Here is a 16,917-nt window from a genome sequence, read left to right as displayed (position 1 = left end):
GAGTAGCCAAAATAAAAAAGACATTCAATATCAAGTGTTGACAAGGACATGAAGCAACCAGAACTCTTGTAGAATATTCATGGGAATGTAGTGGTTATCCTCTCTGGAAACTGTTTGACAGTATCTTCTATAGATGAACATACACAGATCCTATGATGCATCAATTCCACTCCTAAGTGTATGTGAAGAAGAAAAGAGTCCATATGTTTACCAGGCCCAAAGTGAAAACTGCTCAAGTTCCCATCAATATTAGAATGGATAAGGAAATTCTCATATATTCACACAACGGAGTTACACATCAGTGAATGTGAAGAATGTACACCTATATGGAAAATATAAATGAATCTAAGAAATACGTTGAACAACAACAACAAAAAAGCCAAACAGAAAAGAGCATATACTATCATACTATACACATTCATTTATTTAAAGAGCACAAAACAGCAAAGGTAATGTACTGGTAGAAGGTATATCAGGATAGCGTTTAAGCATGGATAGCGTTTAAGCATAGGTAGCAAAGGATAGAGATTTAAAGGGAGTACCAGGGGTACTTTGAGGGTGCTGGTAATGTTCTGTTTCTCTAATCGAGTGTTGCTTACATATGTGGGTTCAGTTTGTGAAAAATTCTCAAACTGTGCACTTGTTATGTATCTGCTTTTTGTGTGTATGGGCGGTCTTCTGTATCTGAGGGTTCTGCCTCCACAGATTCAACCAAGCACAGACTGAAAACATTAAAAAAAAATGTATAAAGTTCCCCAAAGCAAAACTTGAATGTACCGCGCTCTGGCAATCATTTACACAGTATTTACATTTACATCGTATTAGGTATTATAAGTAATCTAGAGGTGATGTAAAGTGTATGGGAGGATGTGTGCGGGTGATATTGCAAATAGTACACCATTTTATATAAGGGACTTGTGCACCCTCAGATTTTGGAATCAGCGGTGTGGTGGGAAGTGATGGGGTTGGAACCAACCCCCTAGGCTACTGAGGGATGATTGTGTTATTCTTCATTTTAAAAAAGAAAGAAAGAAAGAAAGAAGGCAAAGTGATTGGGTTGAGTTCATGGCTCCCTCACTTCATAGCTAAGTAAACTTGAGCAGGTTACTTACCTGTATTCTGCCTGTTTCTTCATATGGAGAACAGCCATAAAAGAGTACCTAGTTTCCAAGAGTCATTGCGAAGATTAACCGACTGAATGCACTTAAAACACATAAAACACTGAACAAAGGAACCACTCAATTCATGGTTGTTAAAGAATGGCTCATAGACACATTTAGCTAGAACTCACTGACGTTTACTTGCATAAAAAGGAGCTCAGTCATTTATAGATTGTCTCTCAGAAAAGTGTAGTTTAAAAAGGCAAAATCCACATATGGTCTATGAAACAGAATCTTGTTTTATTTTACCCTAGGATAAGCTGACTGACTGAAAATATCAAGGACGAGTTTCCCTTGAGCAGACTGGAAGAGTCACCAGGGAGAAAGTATATTTATTTGTGAGTTTTCTAAGAATCCTGTGCCTCTGGGTGCAAGGCTGGTATGGTCCTAACATGGCTTCACCTTAATCTGAATCTGCAGCATCTCTCCCATATGATTCTCAAACTCATTTTCCGGGCAATTTCAGCTTCCAGAGGGACTGACTAAGTTGAATGGATTTCATCAGCTAGATATCAGCTCAGACTAATGGCTGAGCAGTATATTGAAGCACCTGCAAATGAGATAGTAGAGAGAGGCAAGAAATATGAGGAACATCAGAGTATCATACGAAGCATTTAGAACTTACTTTATTTCCAGTCCTCTTACTTGGCCTCAGCCTAACCAAAAGAATAGTTCCAAGGAGCAGTTTGGCTGACCTTTCATAACCAGGAGACCTTTTATCTCAATTGGTAAATTGATTGTTTTACTTTTCATGAATTGCTTTCTCGGATGAAATGAGATATTTATAAATTGCATAGACTCCACCTTCATGGCCAGTAAATAGTTGAGGACAAGTCTATTGCTTAGAACTCTTTCCATGGATTAATGTGTGCTGGTTTATCAGGCCCCTAACACGTGCTGTTTCATTTGCTATCTGGACCCTAGTCAGGAATAAACTGCAGAACACATAGTTTATTTGGGGAATTCCTAGACAAGGTATAACTTTGTACAAACCAGTGTGTCAGTGACTCAGATCCCCTTCTAATAAATGAACATAGATTTATCTCAATAAAATACAAGCGGCCTGAAAGTTTGCATGGAAAATGGGCCAGATGGTCATATGTAAAGCACTGGTCTAATTCTGACATGATGAACACAAGGGGGAATCCAATTTCACAGGAAGAATAGCCTTATGGGTACAAAATGAGGGGATATGAATATGTTGTTTATGGGACCGGGGCTGGTACAAATTATTATCTGTACTTCACTGGTCTCATTACAGAGGACTAAAACTTTGGGAGAAGTTAAATCATGTGATCATTTCTATGTAGTCATAGGAGAAAATAATTTAACCATAGGTCCAGTTAAGACACATAGACATGCTGGGATTAATGGTATTTATTCTTCTATTTAATAGAACAGGCGATGTGATTATTACTGTGTGCTACATTTGGGCTTATACATTTGGGCTTATTAGAGGGTTCTGGTGCCAGATGACAACCACACTGGAAATTGCTGCAAATCTTTTGGAAAGGACAATTAGCGAGCTCAGGGATTTATAAGAAATAAGATTAGAAAGGGCAAAAGCATTACATGGTCATTTTAGTTATCTAATATATTGAACCAACACAAAAGAAAGAATATAGTAAGCAACCAGAGAAATAAAATAAGGTGTTATAAGACTGTTCTCCTGATCATAGGTTTTAATTCAAAGGTTAATATATGATATGAACAACTGATATATCATTGATCTGGAGATATTTGAGACAACGGTCTACATCTAGACTGAAACTACTGAGGCATTTTAATACATTTTAGCCTCAGAGCTAGATCTTCAGTGGGAATGGATATCCAGATTGTAAGACCTGTAGCACATTTATACTGGGAGTTATCGATCCTTGGAAAGCATGCTCTAGAGTTGAAGAAACCATTAAAGTAACAAAAATGATCCTTCACAATGACTTTGTTTTGTGTCTTTTTCTATAAATCTAAATTCCTGGTTGTGTTTCATGTAGCAGTGTGTCCAGTTGTGTCCCTTTTAGAATAGCAGCTTACACCTGTTAGGCATAAGGTTGAGTATGTGATAATCATTTTTTATAATACCTTACAGAATCAGAATAAATCAAGGTTGACTCAGACTAGAAGAAGTTCTTAAATTGCTACAGCTGTTAGAAAAAAAAATCCAATTTACACAAGCCTTTAATTCCTTTTCCTCTCATTTTCAAATGGGAGTAGGAACTCATTTTTCCAGAAGCTTGCCTTCAGTATGAATTTCATCCTTAGTGACCAAGGCAATAGCTTAAATATCTATTTCACAATCACAGAACAATGGCTATAAAACTATTGTCACGGAAAGTATATTTTTCTGTCCCTGCATTTGTGTGTCACTGCATTTCAACTCAAAGTTCAGGGTGAGAGCATTGGAGTGGCTGAAAGTAGATTTTGCATTTGTGTTTTAGATGCCAGGGATCTGGGAAAGTTGGAGATGCAAGAGAATATTCCACAACTACCAGTGAAGTTTGAGATTCTTGAACGAGTAAGATGACAGATTTCCACACACAACCTACAATATGATTTTATGTAATAAATAGATAGATACATAGGTATATGTATATATAACTACATATATACAAAGGAAAAATATCTTCTAGGCTTTTGGAAAAGAGCCTGGGAAGGGATATATTGTCCTTTTATTTACCTAGGCTTACATCTTTTATGCTTCTTGTCTCTTTTATACGTTTACCTTGACATATAGTCCTTACAACATTGTAAGTTCTATAAGGAAGAGAATGTATCTTATAAACCTAACATCTTCTAAAACTCCAAAAAGAAAATGTTATACAGAATATGCCCCTGAAGTAACTATTGATTTATTGGTTCTTTCTGTCAATGTCTCCTTGAACACTAATTGATTCGTGAGCAAAAAGAAAGGCTGGGCTGTGAGAAGTAACCCATAGCTATGAAGAAAACTATGGATATCAAGCTGTGACTAAGTTCAAAGAGTATGGCATTGAATCCAGTAGGTATCAAAAAGACTCATGGATTTCCTTTTTTGAAATCCAAGGGAAACGTAAATGGAAATCATAACCATTAAAGACTGAGAATTTTACTTACATGTTTCATTTCTTTAAAAACATACTCAATGCAACTACAATATCTACTCATTACAATATCATATTTAACTATCTTTAATGACATGCAGTGTTTTTTCCTCCCCAAGAGCATATGTAAAGGAAAAAGATGCTATTTTATCCCAGGCTAAAAATAGATTCACCTGCTGTTAGATATGTACAAGTTGAACTTGTAAATCTAGACAGAAAAATATCTAAAATAATTCTGTAAAGAACCTTGTATTGGCTTACTTCATGGCATCCATTTTCATGCTTACCATTTTGTACTAATAAGTATTGCCCAACAAAATTATACAGGTTACACTGACCCTAAATGATATGTTTTACACACTACTAGGGTAAAACAATGGCAAGTCATTTCAGTAGCAGGCTCAGTTATATTTTTCAAGCAAATTCTGAGGGGGCAAATTCTTACAAAGAAATATATTGAACTCTTAAAAGCCCAAGAACATTTCTTAATTAAAATGTCATTGCTGAAAAATTCAATTATGCTTTAATGTTTACTCAGCTGGCTATATTGACATACAGAGATGTATTTCAACATGATGGCAATGTTGAACGGTCTATGATTTTAATATGCAGAACTTATTAGTGATTATGGAAAATAATTATGAGGGAGATCAGCAAAGGTCTAAGTAACCTAGGTCATGAGTAAAAAAATTTAAGTGAGAAAATGTGAAGATAGAAAATTTATCTGAGGCTCTTATCTTACTATTACTGAAAAGGAAAAAAAAAATGGATAAGGCATGGATAAGTAAGCATGATAGTATTTGTACCTACTGAAATAAATTTGTACATGCATACAAAGATGTCGGAAAACTAAACCTGGTGTGGGGAGGTGAGGTGTGCATTAAAAGAGAAGAGCTAGGCTGATAACAACATGGTAACCACAGCAACCTTGTGTCTTCAGGAAGAACATGGCTGGGTTACCCACCAGGGAAGCGTGTCATGGATTAGGAACATGGGAATGGTTTCATGGTCAGTTGTGATGGAGATGATCAGGTCCAGATATCCATATGTTGATCCTGATTCCTATACTAGATCCCTGGAGTATAGATGCACAGAAAAATCTACAAGGAAATAGGACATTGTCTATCATGAGATAGCATTTGAGCATTTGCTCAAATCCCTCTAGAACCTCCTACCTATGAGCTGCTGGAATGGATCTACTTAGCCACAAGGCTCTCCTAGCCTCGTTACTGAAAGTTCTGGTCCAGAGGCAGATTTAAGTGGCCTTTGTCATTGCTTCTTTCACCCAGGTCAACACCTGGATATTGACTCTTTGGATCTCTGCATACCGTGAGAAGAGACACACAAAAGGGAGCAAAAAGAGCTCTTTAACTCACACGTGAAGAAGATGTTGCCCTCTTCACTGATCCTTTTCCCATAAACCTTGCAGACCGTGTTTTCCACATGGCCTTCCAGAATTGGAGAGGTCAAATTGTCTACGCCACTGGTTTTCAAATTTGGCAGTACATTGAAATCAGATGCCCCGCCTCCAAAGATTCCAATTTAATTGGTCTGGATTAATGTCCTGAGCATCCGTTAAAAACTCCTTAGGTGATTCTAATAGACAGCCAACGGTGGGGACAAGTGATTTAGGCCAGGAGTAATACAATAGCTGCAAACTATAGAGTGACGGACAAAAGCACATGCAGCCTGGAAAGAGAGTCAAGAGACAGACAGAAAAAATGATGTGATAAATGACAGTAAACCAAGTGAAAGAGCTCTTTTATTTGCTTGCTGTGCCACAGAGGCCCACTTCCTACTAATTCCAGTTGCCCAATTTATTTTGTAACTCTGATTTGAAGTGGAAAATAAATGATTCCACCACAATCAGACTTCTCTAGGTGTATGAGTGTTTGCTTATTGAACTTTTTGCTTTTATTCAAAGATACAAACTTAGATTAATGTATTATTATCACTCTCTTCAACAAAATTAGGGCCTGGTTAATATAAATGAAAAGAGAAAAACTTATCCCTTGAAAGAGGATCTTTAACAATCACTGTACGTTGTCAATATTCTTCAGAACAAAAATTTTAACACGTTTTACTAGCATATCAAACAGGATGTGGCCTTTATGATCAAGAGATAGCTATGTAAGTCAGGAAACATGATGAGAGGAAAGAACTCTACACATGTTAATATCCTTGGGTGGCAGAACACACAACTCAAAACAGTTCTAAATTGTATAGATATAATAGTTTATATAAAATGGAAAATCTAGAGGTAAGGGAGATTTTAGCTGCAGTTTGCTCAGGATCCCAACTCAATTTCTGTGCATTCCACTCACTTCTGGCCTTGAACTCAGCCCAGCTGGACAAGATAATCTTGTTTCTAAGATCCTGTTCAAACCTAAAGTTTCTTAAGTTTGTATCTCTATGATATCTTGTGCTTTGAGTTGGTGGTTTTCAGCCCTATTTTTTTGAGAAACATTTAAAGGAATAGTTCTGATTTATGGACTTAAGCAAAACTGTCAAAGGAAATTAAAGAATGTTTTCACTTGTCTTTGGCAACACGGGCACTTCTGGTCTTTATAGCATCTACTGATGGAGGCAACTCCTTGTTTCTCTTCTACTGTTTCCCTGGGTGCCTGATAAATCAGAGCAATTACTCTGACTTGTATAAGAATGGATTTTCCTATTATTTGTTTTAAGACTTCCTAGAATGATTCACTTTGCTACCACAATTCTGTTGCATTTGCAAAATGTTATGTGACACTGCTAAGGTAAATTTATTGAGGCTTTCAATTTTAATTAGTTTTTTTTTTTCATATTTTCTCTGAAAAGTTAATCCTCTTTTAATGAAATTGTAAAATATAAGCAAATCTTACATGACACTTTTATCACCTGCTCATCTGAGATCAAAAGTCTAACTGGGCTGCCTTCTAAAATTATACCAAATTTTAAGTGCATATTAAAATGGTAATTTTTATCTCAGATCCATGGTTGAGCTTTAATTTATTTGAGCAAAATAAAACAATGCAGATAATGGCTTAGTGCTGCATTTAAACATGTTTTATAGTACTAAGATATTATTATAGTGATTTTATCACTGTTTGAAGTAGAGCTGGAAGCAGATTCTTAACTTGAAAACTTAATAGGTCTAAACTTCCTGTCAGAAAAGAATCTGCTAAATAGCTTGGCCATAATGAAAAAGGGAGACACTCTCATATCTCCCCCAAGTTTTACAATGTAAAATAATACCCACTGTTGCATTTTGATGATTATAAAAATCTAGCACATGTGTGAGTTTGCCAGGTTAATAGTGTTATTACTTTAGCTCAGTGATAAAGAAAATATTTGTATCCTAACCTCTCTTTCAAATTTCCCAATCTTATCTCTTACGTTGAAGACCTGAATGTCATTTTTGGATCAATGAACAGTACGGTTGTATCCTCTATTTTATTAGGGCACCCCAGTTCATATTGTTTTAGCTTTCTTCTGTATTTATGATCAAAGTATAGGCTCACTTTGTAGCATTATACTGACAATTTACAACCAGCTCATAAATGCCCCCTATCTTGTGATTTACGGTGGGCTCCCTACTTGCTGTCCCTGACTTCTTTCTCCTGGTCCCTATTCATTGCTCATCTCAGGCAACCAGTTGAAATTCATTAGCTTATGTACCTGTTGATAAAGGAAAGCCAGTATTTAAATAATGTCTACATTATCTTCAGGCCCTTGATGACGGCATGCCAAAGGACTGGAGGATAACTATTTGTAATAGTTTGGCCTGACAACTACTTTGAACATCCCTGAACTTTGTTGCCAATTTTAGGTAACACTCACCAGAGGAAAAATAAAAGGCAAAATGAGTTTTGGTAATGAAATTAATTGAGAAAAAGCCAGTCTAATTGTCAAAAGAGAAGAACCTTGAGAAGAACGGCAGCTTCTAAAGGTCAATACTCAGCGTGCTGTAATCTTTACCATCTGTGTTCAGGCTGGTGAGATTCTGAGACTGTCATATGCAGTCTTTTTTTCTGAAAATAACACACAAGAGAAAAAAAGGCTTGCCCAACAGGGAACCTGGATGTACTTAGCTGGATAGAAAATGAAAACACTATATGGGATAGACTTAGGATGACCCTTAATTTTCCTTCCCCTTGACCTACATGGGTCCACAGATAGTTTCAGACAAGTAGTGCCATGGCGAATTGAAACAATTCCATCACCAATGAAATGTAATGTTATATTTACTAGGTGGAACACCAGGCATCTCGACAATGTAAACATTCTCCATCATCTGACTCTGTACTTTGATGAACGTTAGCAAAGCTTTATTTTTTTCTAATAGAAAATTTTAAAAAAATAAGTAGAGGGACTTCCCTGGTGGCGCAGTGGTTGAGAGCCCGCCTGCCGATGCAGGGGACACGGATTCGTGCCCCGGTCCGGGAAGATCCCACATGCCACGGAGCGGCTGGGCCCGTGAGCCATGGCCACTGAGCCTGTGCGTCCGGAGCCTGTGCTCAGCAACGGGAGAGGCCACAGCAGGGAGAGGCCCGCGTACCGCAAAAAAAAAAAAAAAAAAAAAGAAAATGGACTTGGTTTCTCTTTACATAAAGCTTTGACAGATCTATTAGAAATCTTGAATGTTGTGACTCTATATATAGTGATATGAGTTTCTCCGGTTAGAACAAAATTTAGAGGTCTGATACAGAATTTTGAGAAGATTTACACCAAATATACCAAATGTCATTGATAATTCCATACACTCTCACGTCTATGAATATGCAGTGTTTTTGCACAAATGAGAAACAATTGAAAAAGGAAAAATTAAATTGTATATAATATTTACACATACGGATATATAGTGTTTATATGTATTTACTTATATGGATATATGTATTTATATATACATATGTGTATGGAAATATTATTATATATTGTTATTTTTATTAGATATATTATGTAAGTGACTGTGACTTTACTGATATTTTGTGTATTCTGATTAATTAAAGTGTGAAATACTTTCTCTCCCACCATTATATACAAAATTAAATGTTTTCAATATTGTTCTTGGAATATCAATTTTCAATATTTTCTAAAAATCTGATCCTTTAGAGATTTTCAGCTCTAACTTTTCCCAGGGCACTACCTCTATTTATTGCCTCATCTAAAGAGATCGTTTTTAATGCATATTCCTTCATTTATCCTCACAACATCCAGGATTCTTGAATGATACCCAGGTACTGTCATATAATAAAACATCTTCCTTATGTTCATTGGGCTTATTTTAACCACAATAGGGGTGGCAGATTTTACAAAATATGCTGATATCTAAACTTCATAGATAAATCCAAAGGTTAAATGATTTGTTTTTTCTCTTCTGTGAATGTCTTGCTTTGTTTTACAAACACGAAATAAGAGGTTAGTAGTCCCTACAACATTTGTCACTGCCTCCACACCCTTCCAGAAAAATAAGATCCATTAAAATCTTAGACATTAAAAATAATAACACTCTCCAAATGCTAGTTAATAAAATGCTCCACCTCTTTAGGAGAAAGAGATATTTTATTTGTATTCATTAGGGTGACCTAACCACTCGTATGCTTTATTATATCTCTCCTGTGTGATGTAATAGCTTGAACACACGAAAATAAAGCATGCAGATCATATCGTTTTCTCTCTCCACATATTTAAAACACAGGTATCCTTTGTTTCTCCTTTTTCCCCACTGTCTTTTTTGGTTTCCTCTTCTTCCCCTTCCTGTTTTTCTCCCTTCTCTTCCTCCTTTTTGTTCTACCCACCAAGGACACCCCTCGTGAGCCGTTCACTTTTATATTCTGGAGGCAATCTTGCTAGTTAAAACTCCCCAGAGATTACACAAGTGGATTAGGTTTATTTTCTTGTTGTTGCTTTGACATCGTGAGTTACATGGTTTATGTTTATGTTGACTTAAAGACCTCTTCTTTTTGGAAGAGTGCATTGTTTTGTAACTAATAAGTTATGAAGAAATAATCTCAGTTAATGAAAATGTAACCATAGACTGAAAACCTGGTTCTAGGAAAAGAGAAATAGAGAAAGAAGAAGCAGTTTACATATAGGCTGCTAAATAAATGTCTCTGTCCTTTAGTTTTGGGGTAAGGGATCTCACCATTAACAAATGATACTGCTCTGAGCCCATTATGCTGAATATGTCACTGTCAATCACTTTGCAATCCACAGGGCAATAATTCTCCATAATAACTGCCAACTCTAGTCAATATATTTGCATCATTTTACTTTAGAGGCTTATGAAATGCAAATTCTAATAATAATGCTTCTTATTTAATTAGTTCTGCCTGATGGATATTCTCTTTCTTCAGCAAAGTTTTTTTTTTTTCTTTCTTTTTTTTTTTTTGCAGTACGCGGGCCTCTCACTGTTGTGGCCTCTCCCGTTGCAGAGCACAGGCTCCGGACGCGCAGGCTCAGCGGCCATGGCTCACGGGCCCAGCCGCTCCGCGGCATGTGGGATCTTCCCAGACTGGGGCACGAACCCATGTCCCCTGCATCGGCAGGCGGACTCTCAACCACTGCGCCACCAGGGAAGCCCTTCAGCAAAGTTTTAAAAATAAGAATTCCAATTCCAAGCTTGATATGACCATTTGCCCATTATTTGTATTACCGGCCTGATGGTTGGAAGTTTCTGAACAAGGAAGTGGGAGCCATAACATGAGAATGAGACCCTTACTTGAAAGAGGTTGTATTCTACAGAAATCTTTTATTCACCATATTATTTTAAATCCAGAGAAAAGTATCATACCCACATATTTTTGGCTAATTAAAAAAATCTTTGGGAAAAGGATATTGTGCTTCCGTCAGAGGTCAGAGCCAACTACTACGAATGTCCTGCTCTGTTACTGTGCTGAATGTGTGTGCATGTCTACCCAGCAACCCTCATTTGGGAAAAATACAGCTCTCCCTCACTCTATAGTAATTCTACTTATACAAATGGTGGATAAGCAATGCACTCCTGGCCAGGCAGGATACTCCGTTACCTTGGACACAGTTAGGGATAGAGGCTGCCTAGCTAGTTGCTTATGGAGCCCAGAATCTGTCCTGACCCACCAACTTTCTATGATTTTTCCCCAATCTTTCATTCCATAGAGCATGAACTCAGATGAGGATTGCCAAGGAGGCATGGCAGTTGGACTGTACTTCAGAACCATGAGGCTTGAACCACGAGGATGGTGCTCTCACCAACAATTAGGAACAATATGTGTCACACACATGTGACATTAAGAGCCTTTTATAAGACATCCCAACCTGTCTTTATCGCTGATACGGCACAGTCTTAAACTGATTTATTTCTTTAGGTTAAGGCAGTGGTATTCTTTCTTTTTTCTTTCTCTTTTATAACCCCTTTATAACTACAAATCTCACATGAATCCAAAAGTGTATTTTGCAAAGAAGTGAAGTTGCTCTGGTAGAGCAAACCAGAACTGTTTTTGAAAATTAATTAATTAATTAGTTAATTAATTTTGGTTTGTATTTTTTGCTGATCTCCGCATCTGAACTCTATATGTCTCAGGATTATTCTGTGGAATCATAAGTCTCCACAGAAACAAAAGGCTTGAAATTACAAAGTTAAGATGTTGAATTATTGAATGTATAAGGATCATCTCTTCAAGCTCAATCATTCCATGTAATATAATCCTAGGGCATCAACACTGTAGTTGCTATTAATTTCATTAATAGGAATATACAGAAAGGGAAGGGTAAGAATGAGGATGGATGGATGGCTGAAGGCACATAAGTATTGATGGAGGAAAGAATGGGATAGATCATTCTGGAATACTGAGTAGAGTTGATGGCAATGCCAAAGTTAAGGGGAGCCCTGATATGCCAGCAACATTACAGTGGGTCCCTAAAAAAAGAGGTTGGCTTAAGAGAAAAGTAAGAATAACAGATATGGAGTCAGACATAAATTTTATCTACTTCCCAACTTTGCTGAAGGATGGATCTGTTACAACCAATTTCTTCCTTGACTTGGTATTACATTGATAACAGTCATTGCTGAAAATAAGGGTAGACCCATTTGGGGCATTAAGAAACTGCCACCCACACCCATATGTGCTAATTTGTTTCCTGCCAAAACATGCCTTTTGAATCATGTAGGCTTGTGCTAAGGGAAAAATCAGGCAGCATGCTCAATGGGATGTAGAGAAGTATTCATGAACTCATGGGTCTATGACTTCCCACAGGAAGTTTCGGTTTCTGCTTTCCAATTAACCTGTCCAGGTGCTGCTCAGAGGCTTATAGATTATGGAGATCAATCCAAAATATTCACAGTAATTGTTTTTGTAGTTAAGATTCTGAATTTCTATTAGAAAATTCCCAAATTGTTAGAGGAACAATAGGCAGAAAAAATATATATATATATCTCAGTGCTCAAAATATTTACTGGACACAGGGGTCTAGGCAGGTTGTTCCAGTGTCAGGGAGGGATAAACAAAGCTTAAACAAAACCTGTAGATTATACTTAAGCCCTCAGTGTAAATATGAACAAAGAATAGATTATATTTTTCTAAGGCATCTGGGTGTAAACCATTTTTCCTCCTTTGCCAGAAACCATAGTGTTTATAGGCATGTTTTACTGGAAATCTGCTGCTTCTCACAATGTTTCCTGCACAACTGTCTTAGTAAAACTACATCTGGAAATGACAAGCACACAGTTGTAAATCTGGAAGTCAGTGTGTTGTTATAATAGCTTGCAGCTACAATATGGCTGTCTTGCTGAATGCCAAAGAGCGTTACAAAGACAGAGGCCAGCTGCAGCTACTGAAATGAATGCTATTTTTCTGAGGGGATAGAATGAGTTTTAGAAGGGCTATAATATCTCTTTTCAAGCTACCAAATGAACCAGAGCAGCAGTGAACTTATTGTTTCTTGGACACACCAATTATTTTAGACACCTTGACAAACAGATTGGATTGACCAAACACGATTTGTTGGATGGTATGAAAACAGGTAGAAATCCATCTAATTGTAGCTTCCTGGACTCAGACTGGTCTTAGGGGCCACCTTATTCAGATGTCTGCCTGGATAATGAACCTCCCTTCTCAAGAGCCACAAGATGTCATCCTCAACTTCTCAACAGTTCTTGGTCCTGGATAACTGATGGAACCCATACAGGTCCCAAACAAAGCATCTTGTGTGGTAAGCCTAAAACTTACCCCATGAGTGTTTCTTTGAGTCTTTTAAATTAACCTGGGGAATCAAAGAACAATTTTTCACTATGGGAGGCTCATCAAATTCCATTTTGATATAAAAACCACCAGTAAGAATGGCAGTAATGAGTTCAGTAAACACTATTTAATAATGAACAAAAGTAAAAAAAAAGTATGCAAATTCTCATTTGTTCATTATTCATGTAATAATTGAGCATTGGTAAACTTAGACACTGTGGGATTTGATTGTAACATATGTAGCAGAATATTGTTTATCTTTTAATATGGCTTACACTTTCAGTAATGTCTCTAAGCCTGTGTTTAACAGGTGTATATTTGAAATAACTACAGTGTTTTGTCTCTTCTTTACTTCTCTTATGTTTCCAGTATGTTCTCTCTTCCTTACTTCTGTCTCAGAGGAAGAACAGACCATCTCTCTTTCTAAGTCCAACTCCCTTTTCTTATTTCCTGCATTCTACTTCCAAATGGACTTTTGTTTTTCATTATTTATTTTTTCTCTTGCATCTTCAATGTTTGAATTTCCTTTCTAGGTGTTTTATCCTTGCTTTCAGTCATACATAAATCTCTCCTATATGAAAGTGAAGGTGGTCAAATGGTACAAACTTCAGGTTTATAAGATAAATAAGTTCTTGGGGATGTAAAGTCCAGCGTAATGACTATATTTAACAATACTGTATATTTTAAAGTTCCTAAGAGAGTAGATCTTAAAGATTCTCATCACAAGAAAAAAAAAATTCTAACTATGTGAGGTGATGGATGTTGACTAAACTTATTGTGGTAATCATTTTGCAATATATATTTATATCAAATACACCTTAAACTTATACAATGTTATATATCAGTTATATATCCATAAAACTGGAAAAAAAATTAATGAACTATATAGCTTACTGCATCTACCAGAATCAGAAAAAAAAAAAGCCTTTTCAAACAAGGACTTTTATAAGATCCATGAGGATAGAGACAATGTCTGTGGTTTATTGGTATTCCCAGCATCTAAAAGAATGCTCAATAAATATTTGTCAAATGAATGAAATAAATAAATGAGTAAATAGATAATACATGTATGTATGCTAGTTGCCTCAATGCCCTCACAATTTACTGGTTGTTTTTCTTTGACCCATGCCAGATTTCTGAAGAATCACCTTTGTCTGCTAGAGGCCAAGTTATTTTCCTATCTTCATTTCCCCATCCTTACTATACATTTGACACTGTGGACTTCGCCAGTCTCACCAGCTTCACCCCCTCAACACACACACACACACACACACACACACACACACACACTAAACACACACACACACAAGTTTAATAGGTTTTCTTTCTTAGTTTTGATGATGGAACATCAATTGGTTCTCATTCAAATTCTGTTTATGCATCTCCTTCACTGACTCTGACTTTTCCCAGAAACTCTTTCCCCCTGCTTCCAACTCCTCTTGTTATGGGGACTTGGACTTGTCTGCCTTCCTGTCTTGGTGATCTAGTGGCCTCTCCTTCCTGAGAAGGAGGAGAGGGTGAGGAGAAAACGAGAGAGAAAAGAATGAGAAGGTTAAGTAGGAGTTTGTAGTTGGACAATACTTTTCTAAGCGACCCCAATACTTGCCCCTCTTCTACCTTCACTCTCTGCTTGTTTCTCAAATAGTAGCCCTTGTACAACCTTCATCAGAATTTTAAAACTACTGATTTCCAGGCCCTACCTTAGTCCACTGGTCCTACTACAACAGAATTGCAAGGATGGGACCTCCAGAACCCATATTAAAAATCAAAAACTCCTTGGATGACTCTGATTTGCAGCCATGTCTATATAACTATATAACACTATATAGAAGCAGATACGTTTTTTTAAATGAGGGATGAAAACGTGTCCATTTAAAGGCTGTGGTACCCGGATCATTCATCATGACCTACAACATTTTCTGCAGCCCTCTCCTCTCCCAATTTAGCAAGACTCCTGTGTTGAATTTAGTTATCTTCAGCATGTTAAAGATTATTGATCAAGTTCTTACCTTCACAAAGAACTGATACCTCATTCTGTATGAGAGGACTACCAAATAGTTTTCTCTCAAGTTAGTAAAAGTATGATTATGGCTTTTTAGGGGAGTTTACTCAAGTGAGTGCAGCACAGCACAGATCCAAATTATATGATTTGCTAAGACTCTGATAATTCTACTTCATTCAAAATTCTATTTTATCTTTACTTTTTATCTTTATACTACATTTTTACATTTCAAACACAAATCGATTTCAACATTTCTGCTTTTCAAAACGGAAATATTTTGTTTATAATATTAAACATATTACCAACAAACACACAATTGCTCCTAAATTTAGGGGAGGAGATCATTATGAATATGTGATAAGAGAAAGAACATGGTTTACTTACAAAGCTTACACATATAATAATGGGAACAGTTTATGCCACCCACAAATTTAATGACATTTCTATACATAACTACACATGTAGAGTAGAAAGAGAGAGAAAGGGAAAGAGAAATATTGATTAACAACCAATGCTGTGCTCTTAATATTTGTTTTATTGATACACACATAATTTTACTCTATGAGACTCCTGAGGAAGAAGTTAGTATATTCCTTGGTTCCAGTCCTGCCTACTCTCCAGTTCTGCTCTTCTTCAACATTTAGCAGTGGAGTTCTCCTTGGAGACCATACTGTGGCATATCCCCTACGCATGGAGAGAGAAAATACTGCCCCCAGATGTAGGTAAAACTAATGCTTTCCAAAGGACAACTTGATCAAGACCCCACAGCTTTCTCAACAGATCTTTAAGTTAGAGGAAGGAACACAGCAAGTTTTAAATAACTGTGCGCACTCATTCGTATCTTGTACTCTTCATTCTTTGATTTGTTTTTCTGTTGTTCCTCTTTCTAAGCTACTCTTCTTTGAGAGGCTCCTCATTGATATTTGACCTTAGACATCAGAAAATAAAAGTGTGAAGTCATGGAGGTATTAGATGCTGGCTATACTGTAACCTTGACATTTCTAGTATCTGATTCAATCTCGACCACATATGAGCTGTTTGCAATCCAGCAATCTCTGAAATTTGGGAGTTGTTACCTATCTGGATATAACGACCTCCCTCTTCCTACCTGCAAAAAGCTGTATTCTCGTTACCATCTTTACCTCTTTTTCTCTATCTTCTTTTCCTAGTTTGTTGACGTTGCTCTTCTTAAATATAATATTTGGAAAAATATAGAAAATTCTAATCAAAATAATGACTCACAATATCATACTAATCCTAATAAAGTTGCCCAAATGTACCCACTGTTAACATTTGTAATACTTCTACCCAGCTCTTTTCCTTCACTATCTTTTAAGCTTTAAAATCATAATGTGTATTTTTTTCTATGTCGCTTTACTTTCTTCAGTCTTTTATTATGAGCATTTCCCATTTAATTAAAAACTCTTAATAAATACTGTTTTAACAGCTGTATAGTAGTCTACCTAATGACAATA

Source organism: Pseudorca crassidens, chromosome 6 (genome assembly GCF_039906515.1).
Source record: "Pseudorca crassidens isolate mPseCra1 chromosome 6, mPseCra1.hap1, whole genome shotgun sequence".
NCBI classification, from domain to species: Eukaryota; Metazoa; Chordata; class Mammalia; order Artiodactyla; family Delphinidae; genus Pseudorca; species Pseudorca crassidens.
Note: the sequence above shows the minus strand (reverse complement) of the source record.